The following is an 8,117-nucleotide window of genomic DNA, read 5'->3' on the forward strand; positions in this document are numbered from 1 at the left end:
CAGCCTCTGGGGGTCGGGGGCGCCCCCATCGGCATTCCCTTCTCAGAGGCAGGTACTCCGAGAGAGGTTAGAGCCGCTGGGCCCGAGCTCCCCGACGAGGGCTCCGAGTGGGGCCTACAGACCTCAAAAGCTGGCCTGTTAATTCTGCTTCGGGACCATTCCCAGGGGTCTTGGGATGGTGCCAGGCCTCCTAGAGGGTTCCAAGAGCTTTATCCAAAGCTGAAGAATTGGGGAGGGGGCGGGGTTGTCTCTCTGCACACCCCCGCGGGGTCCTCTGCTCCCCAATCTGCTGCCTGAAGTGTCCATTCCCACCCGGGCAACCGGCCTCCATCTCTGTCTCCCCCAAGCAGTCAGTCAGCCGACGGGGGGTGGCGGGGGGAGCCTAGGTGCAGCCGGGAGGAACCTATGCAGTTCGTATCTCAGTCTGGCCGTGAGCTCATTTAAACACCTCCGGGCTGGGGCACCTGGGTGGCTCAGTCGCTTAAGTGTCCTATATGGTATCACAGCTTGTGAGTTCGAGCCCCACGTCAGGCTCTGTGCTGGCAGCTCAGAGCCCAGAGCCTGCTTCGGATTCTGCGTCTTCCTCTCTTTTTGTCCCCCCCCCCCCCCACCTCAAAAATAAACAAATGTTTAAAAACAAATCTAAACAAATAATAAAGTCATCGAGGCTGATACCAGCCTCCCAGGATCTTGAGGAGAAGTGAGTGCCAGGAAGACCCCGGCCAGCTTTAGTAGGAAAGTGCAGGGCTGGGCAGTGTCAGGAAAGGCTCGGAATCAGGGCTGTTGGGGAGACCCCGGTGGGAGGAGTCCTCCTCTTCTGGCAAGGCCATAAATGCACCCGATGCTCGCTTTCAAATTCTTGTGAGAAAGAATTTGACGGGCCCGGCGTGGGTCAGGTGCGTTCTCCGAGACCGATCAGCTACGGCTGGAAGAACACTTCGTGCAGCTCTGGGGTGCAGGTGTGTGTGTTCGTGTGCACGTGTGCACGCGGGTGTGAATGTGTGTCCTGGGATATGTGACTTCCCAAAGAAGTCACCATGAGCTAGGCTTCCATTCCCCCAAAGTGTCACCTAGAGCGGGGGTAGCACCCTGTGTCCGCAGAGGGGCGGCTTGTGAATATCTTAGTCTTTGTGGTCTGTGCATCTCTGTTGTGACGGCCCAGCTCTGCTGTTGTAATCCCAGAGCAGCCATAGGCAGCAAACGGAGACTGAAAAGAGTGAGGGAAACTATGTCCCAGTAAAACTTCATTTCCAACACAGGCAGAGGGCCAGATTTGGCCTGTGGGCCCTAGTTTAGCAATCCCTGAATTGTCCCATGTTTGTTTTTAAATTTTCATTTCCTGTTTGTCGTGGTGGTGAAGCTAACATCCCTGCCCCCCGCCCCCACCCCCACCCGGCTCCCTGCTCCCCTATAAAGAAGGACTTGCTAGTGTTGGCTTCCTCGGGGGCAGCCTCAGCTGCAGAGAGCCACCTCGTCTGAGGTCAGGGACGGGCCGAGCAGCAGGGCGCTTGCTTGGGGACGGAGGCTTGGTCGTTGTGGCCCAGAGCCCCCCACTTCCTGGCCTAAGGCTGTGAGGGACCCGCATCACAGTTCAAAGTCCACTTCTGTCCAGTCCTATTGTTCGAATCATACAGGCATTCCTCGGAGAAAAGATTTGTTAAAGACACCCCAAACTTGTCATGTCACACGAGTGTGGCACAAGGAATAGGTGCTCGGAGGGCCTGGAGGAGGAAGACGTCTCTGCAGGCTGAAGCAGTCAAGTCTGGCTTCCCCGAAGAAGAGAAAACGGGACTGCCTTTAAAGGATCCCTTCATGAGAAACCTGCTGAATGCTGCAGGGTGTAGGTGCAGAGCCAGGGGCTGCAGGGGGAGGGGGGTGGTGGCTTGCAGTGGGGAGGGGGGGGTGGCGTGGCCAGCAGGGTGACCACACAGGCAGAGACTGCTGTGGGGAAGTGTTCACCTGAAGGAAGGGGCTGTTCCGAGAGGGACACAGGTCCAGTGCTCAGGGGGCAGGGAGGGCTGGGCCCAAGCAGGGCGCTGCAGGCGTAATGCTGGGCAGAGCCTGGTGATGGCTTTGCCCACTCGGGGAGCTCCGCCATGCTTCATGCCCAGGAGCCCTCTGTTCTTGAGTCTCCAGTCCTGAGCGCATGTCTGTGCTTCCAGTTTTGTGTCCCTGTGATGGTCTGGGGAAAGAACACAGGAAAACCAGCGTCTACACCCGTCCCCTTCCATCGTTCCTGTCATTCAGTCAGAGTCTTCCTCTGAGCGCTGTGCTGGGCCGGCCTGGGGTCGAGGCCGTGGCCATGCTCCCAAAGAAGTCACAGGCCAGTGAGGGACACCCCTGCATACTTCCCAGGGGTGCTGTCGCAGGAGCCGCGGCTGGGACCGAAACCTGGTGCCTGGGAGGGAGGACCTTCAGGAAGTCTCCAGGCTGCAGGGAATGATGTGCAAGCATGGGTGGGATTCCAACGGGCAGACTGGGAAAGACCTGCTAGACGTGGGCCCTGACAAGGAAGGGAGAGCATTTTGGGGCGGGAGCCTGGATGTGGGCTCTTGGGGGGGCGGGGCACAGGGCTGACTGCCTTGTGAAGGTGCCCCAGTTACTGGAGCGCTCTAAGTGTCACAGGAACAGGTGGGGTCATACCCAGGGTCAATAAGGAGCCACAATGGAGGTGTCAAATATTTTGTCACACCCATTTTATAAGTGAGGAAAGTGAAGTCCAGAGGGAAGCTTCAGTTAGCAGCCAAGCCAGTTTTGCCTTGAGGTGTGGAGGCTCCACTCCCTAGCCTCTGAGCCCCATAGCCTGGGGCTCTCTGAGGATTGCCCTCCAGTCACAGGGACAGGGACATTCTGCCCTTTCCCCAAACCTTCTGGGCTCAGACCCACCTGAGGGCCCAAGATGTCTGCTTCCAAGATGGTCCTACGTGTCGTGTATCCATTTAATCACATATCAGCTCCAACAGTACAGCTTATGAGGGGGGTGAGGGGGTTGGGGGCATTTGGCGATCATCAGTCATTCACCAGAGAGCTAAGTGCAGGTGTGTGACAGGTCATGGATTCTATGGTGGGCGAGGACAGACACGTGGACCGAAAAGCCTCACATACGGAGAACCCTTAACCCTGATATTTCTCTCCCTAAAAATTACTGTAAGGTAAGAGTCGTAAGTGCCGTCGGGAACCCCCAATCCGTGCTGGGGGGTGCCAGCAAAGCAGGTGTATCCCCTTCCAAATGAACAAAAAATAAATTTAAAAATGAATTCAACACTTCAAACGAGGCATAATGCATCAGGGCAACACCAGAACTTTGCCAGATGTCCTCATCCTTATTTTATTGCTTGTATTTAATATTGCATCTTGTGGGGTGGGGGGAGGGGCGGGCGGAGTGCACCAAATGTTGCCAGGGCTCAGGGGCCTCTAAAGTCTTAATCTGCTCTGAGGAAGGTCATGAAAATATGGCCACAAGGGTCGTCGTGGAGGATTGGGTAAAATAAGGAAAAATTAGAAACAACCCCTGTGCCCAACAATAGGGGTTCCCTAAATCAGGGGATGTGGCATGGCTGTGCCCGGGGTGTTGTTAGCAAACGTGAGGAGTTTTAATGGTTTGGAGACATAATAGCCTGTAAAGCCATGCCAGCTCAGCAGCTATGAAACAGGGCTCAACAGAATCCACTTTTTTTTTTTTTTTTTTTTTTTGGTAAGCATAAAGGCATAGGAAAGCCTGGAAGGAAGTATTCCGGAATGGAAGAAATGTACATCCGTAGCTGGTGGAATTGGGATTACAGGTGACGTTTATTTTAAATTATTTTTTTTTTTTGCTGTTATGTGTTTCCCAATGTTCCCATAATGGATACAAATCACTCTGGTCATCAGCTAAAAACTTTCGTGGTTCGTGGAAAGCATTGGCCCAGCCTTTGCCGAGCTCTCCAGGGCTACGCTGGGAGCAGGTGCAGTGGCCCAGGTGGGGCGCTGATGTCTAGGAACTCCCAGCTGGATGCTGGGGGCGGGGGGCGGGGTGGGGTGGCTCCTGGCCTGGAAACAGAACCACCCAGAACTCTGCCTTTGAGCCATCGACAGGCTGGAATCCTAAGCTATGAAGTGCCCCACACAGAAACTCCCCGGGGTTGGTCATGAAGACCCAGCTGGCAGGTTTCAACTCCTGCTTCCTGCCTGTGTACGCATGCAGGGCAGGTGCTCTGGGTGCCGTGCTGGGCCCTCCCACAGCCCGGGTCCACCCACGTGCGACCCTGATGAGCACAGCCCCATGCCCAGGCTGAGGTCCGGAGGACACGGAGTCCCTCGTGAGCAAGCGGCCTGCCCAGGGCCTCAAGGCAGGGTGAGGATTGCTGAGAGCACTGGCCGCCCATCCTCCACTGGCCCCCAACCCCATCTTCCCTGAAGCCTCCGAGTGTCCTGGAGTGGTGATGTTGATGCCACAATATTTAGTGTTTACTGAGGCCCAGATGCCATCCTGAGGGCCCCGAGTGGGGAGTGAGACATCGCAGACCAGTATGTGAAAGAAGGCACTTACAGGAGGCTGTGGGGGAGGGGGAGGCCAGCGCCTTGGGAATTAGGGTCTGCTTCCCGGAAGAGGTGACATTCAGAGCTTGCCAGACTCTTGAGACTGTCAGAGCTGCCAGGATCAATAAATTCTTATTTGCCTCGGTAACAACAGTGGAATTGTAGGTACTCTGTCTAAAGGATAAAGGTAAGGTTTGGGAGGTAGTGGGACCAGCTAGGGTAGACTTTCCAGAACACTACCTGTGGATGGGACTTCCTGCCCTGCTCCTTGGATGTGACGCCCCTCCCCTGGCCTCAGCCTCCCTGGGTCCCATCCCTAGCTCCCTGGGCCTCCTGGACAAGATGGCCCTGGCTGCCTGCCTGCTCATGTGTATCTACCAGGGAAGGGACAGCAGCCCCAAACTGACTCCTTGTCCCCACATCTGCCCTGGCTTCAGTCTGAAGTCCCTGGTGCAGGAAGATAGCAGAAGAAAGGGGCTACATTTAATTCAAGTTAAAAGAATATTCGTCGAACATCTGCTATATGCCCATTGTTGGTGCAGGCAGTAAGCAGAGTTCAGGGGAATACTTCAATCAGAGGAACCCTTGGCACATAGTGTAAGACTGTGTGTGCTCTAGGGATGGATTATGTGTGTGTCGGGGGTCAGTGTCTGATATGTGTTATGCATGGCAGGGAGAGCTTCCTGGAGGAGGTGGCCTTGAAAGCTGGGATGACTGGGAAACGCAGGGGGAGGCTTGGCAAGGCAGGCAGGGTGGTGGACGCTGTATGTGAGCCCAGGAGCCTGATGGCGGCAGGCGAGAGCAGGCCCCACCAAGGCCACGGGTGCTCTGGGAAGGGCGAGGGCTTTGGGGTCGGGCAGCTCTGCCCATTAACAGCTCTGTGACCCTGGGCAAGTTTCCCAGCATCTCTGAGCTACAGTTCACTCACCTGCCAAATGCGTCTGGCAACCGGGACAGGCGTGGCTCCTAGCAGAGCCCTCCTCCATGGGAACGTTGGGTTGAAGGGTCTGGAACTGGACTCTGAGATCCGTAAGTGGTGCCCTGAAATCAGCTCGCAGGGTGATGAATGAGTGTTGCCGTGTGAGTCGGTGCGACCTGAGATCAGTGTTTCACCTCCCAGGTGTGGGTTCTGGGAGGGAGACAGCAGGGCTTCCTCACACCCTTGATCCTCTCATTCAGACACGTCCATGCACACTGGCCATGCCCCCCCCCTCCGTCCTCGCCCCTCCAGGTTTAGAGGGAACAAGTGTGGAGCCCCCAGTCCCTCTGCCACTCACTGTCCTGTCAGGACGCCGCTCTCAGTCTGAAGAGACCCCCGAGGTGCCGAGGGGGTTCCTAGCACAGGTCACTCCATTCAGCCCACCAAATGGGCCAGGAAGATCTCTTCTCTCACGGTTCCCCTTACGTGAGTATATTCCAGCTGGTATCTTGGTTTTTTAATTTCCAGCCTATAAAGTACTGAGTTTCCTCCTCTGTAAAATAAGGATAGTAATGCTTATTTCGGTTCTAGGGGTCTGAACATGGGTTTGCAGCAGTTTTCCATCCCGTGGGTGCCCTAGGGATACTTTGTGCCTGTGTGGATGTGGGGCGGACGCTGATGAGAGGCTGGAAGGGGAGGTGGGACCCCAGTATCTGGCATCCAAGGAAAGGTGCAGAAGACGTGAGCCCAACAGACGGTCCAGGGGTTGGATTTGGGGCCAGGTGGAGAGAGAGGCAGAGCCAGAGGTTGGGGGTTCTTGGGGAAGATGCTGGGCTGCCTGGGGAGCACAAGGGACATATCTAAACCCAGCATAGATCCTGGCAAACCCGCAGAGATGGGACAAGGAACTTCGATGAGGGTCCAAGCGGAGGAACTGAGGGGGCATGCTCTGAGCAAGCGAGGTGGTGGGAGGCAGGCGGAGGCCCTGCAGGCATGTAGAGGGTGCTCGGACCCACCCCGCCTTTGCCATCCCTGCCAACATGGTGTCACCAAGGAGACTGGATAGGAAGCTATGAGATGATGCACCGGCAAACAATAGCTCCTATTTCTTAGAATCTGCCTTGTTCTGGAATGTGTGACGTCTCTGGGGCCAACAGGGAAATGACTCCAGGCTTCACCAGAGGGTCTTGGGACTGTGCTGGGCCCAACCTGCGGCCATCAGGGGAGTGGCCCACCTGACTGCATTGGCAGCAGGGATCTGAATGGCATGTTCCTGGCCTCTGGGGGATAAGGAGGTGAAGAATGAGATGTGGGGAGACTTGGTGTTTCAGGGGAAAACAGGGCTGCTCGGCAAAGCTCAGATGGGCCTGGCCCTGGCTGGCTGAAGGGTAAGGAAGGAAAGGTCCCCTTCTACAGTTACATTTTAGAACCAATGGAAAAGTTTGGATCATTGGTCCAACCCTTCCAGGAATCCACAGAGGGCAGGGGACTGGCTTAAGGCCACAGGGGAAGATAGGGAGAATGGGGTCTAGGGTATGGTGGCTGGAATTGGGCTGGAAATGATCCTCTGTGCCCTGGTGGCTTCCTAATGGTGGCACTAAAAGGCTGTGGAGATGTCTGTGTGGTCAAAAGTGAGACTCTGGGTGGAGAGCAGCCTGGAAGCACCCCCCCCCCCCCACCAAGAAGAGGGGGAGCCCCCTTCCCCTGACTCTTACTTCCCAAGTAACTTCTAGGTCCTCCCCAAAGCAGAGGATGTCGTCAGGGTGCTGAATCCAGTCTGTCACTGGGAAGCCAGTCCCCGGGGACCTGTGCCCAGGGCTAAGCCGCCACCGTCTCCTTCCCTGCCTTCCCCGTGAGGGAGCCATATTGGATGTGGAACCTCCAGTCCCACTCACAACCTCAGCTGACTGCAGTCCTGCTGACATCTGGACTGGAGCTAATGAAAGGACCTGAGCCAGAGCAGCCTAGCCTAGCCACTCCTGAATTCCTGTCCCTCAGAAACCATGTGAGGTCATAAATGTTTATTGTTGTTTTAGCTACCAAGTTTGGTGGGAATTTGTTATGCAATAACAGAGACAATGTTAGAAGAGCACAATGGCTGAGGGAGGTGGTGTGGTCCAGGTGAGGTGGAGACGAGGCAGGCCTTGGTCAGGCAGGTCCTTGTGGGCCAGGTGAGGAGAATGAGCTCAAAACTAAAGCCCTGGGGAGCTCTGAGTGGGGGGGGGGGGGCATTGTCAAGCAGAGGTGGGGCACAGTGCAGCTTCACAAAGGGCACTCTGGGATGTGTGGGATGGACTGGGATCTGGATAAGTACAAGTAGGCAGGCAGAGGCAGCAATTAAGAGGATCCAGGTGGGAGACCTACAGGCCTGATCCAGGGGCAAGGGTACGTGCAGGTAGAGAAAAGAGGAGCCAAGAGAAATCGAGGGGTAAAGGAAGGTGACAGGGCTTGGTGATTTGGACTTGGGGAGTAAAGAGGAAGAGGGGGTCAGTGCTGATGCCTCTACTCCTGCTTGGGGCAGCAGACTAACCAGGGGACACCACTGAGCAAGCCTAGGAGCCAAGAAGTGAGGCAGATCTCTGGGGATGACAACAAGTTCAGGAGTCTGAAGGAGGACCATTGAGGGCCATCCAGGGGTCAGGTGGTGCGCAGGTCTGGAGCTGAGGAGTGAGGACAGAGC

General features: G+C 56.0%; 1 long non-coding RNA gene across 2 annotated transcripts; it reads right to left on the reverse strand.

The window, feature by feature from the left end:
- Nucleotides 1–1,440: 1,440 nt before the first annotated feature.
- LOC131503841 (uncharacterized) lies at nt 1,441–7,385 on the reverse strand. 2 transcript variants are annotated; one of them, XR_009257643.1, is made up of 5 exons: nt 7,153–7,385; nt 5,796–5,990; nt 5,447–5,647; nt 4,529–4,692; nt 1,441–2,182 (listed from the first exon to the last, which is right to left on the reverse strand). It is a non-coding gene; the product is annotated as an uncharacterized LOC131503841 (long non-coding RNA). The 2 variants fall into 2 exon arrangements; XR_009257644.1 differs by lacking the exon at nt 7,153–7,385 and adding an exon at nt 6,325–7,146.
- Between the last annotated feature and the right edge of the window lie 732 nt (nt 7,386–8,117).

Source organism: Neofelis nebulosa, chromosome 2 (genome assembly GCF_028018385.1).
Source record: "Neofelis nebulosa isolate mNeoNeb1 chromosome 2, mNeoNeb1.pri, whole genome shotgun sequence".
NCBI classification, from domain to species: domain Eukaryota; kingdom Metazoa; phylum Chordata; class Mammalia; order Carnivora; family Felidae; genus Neofelis; species Neofelis nebulosa.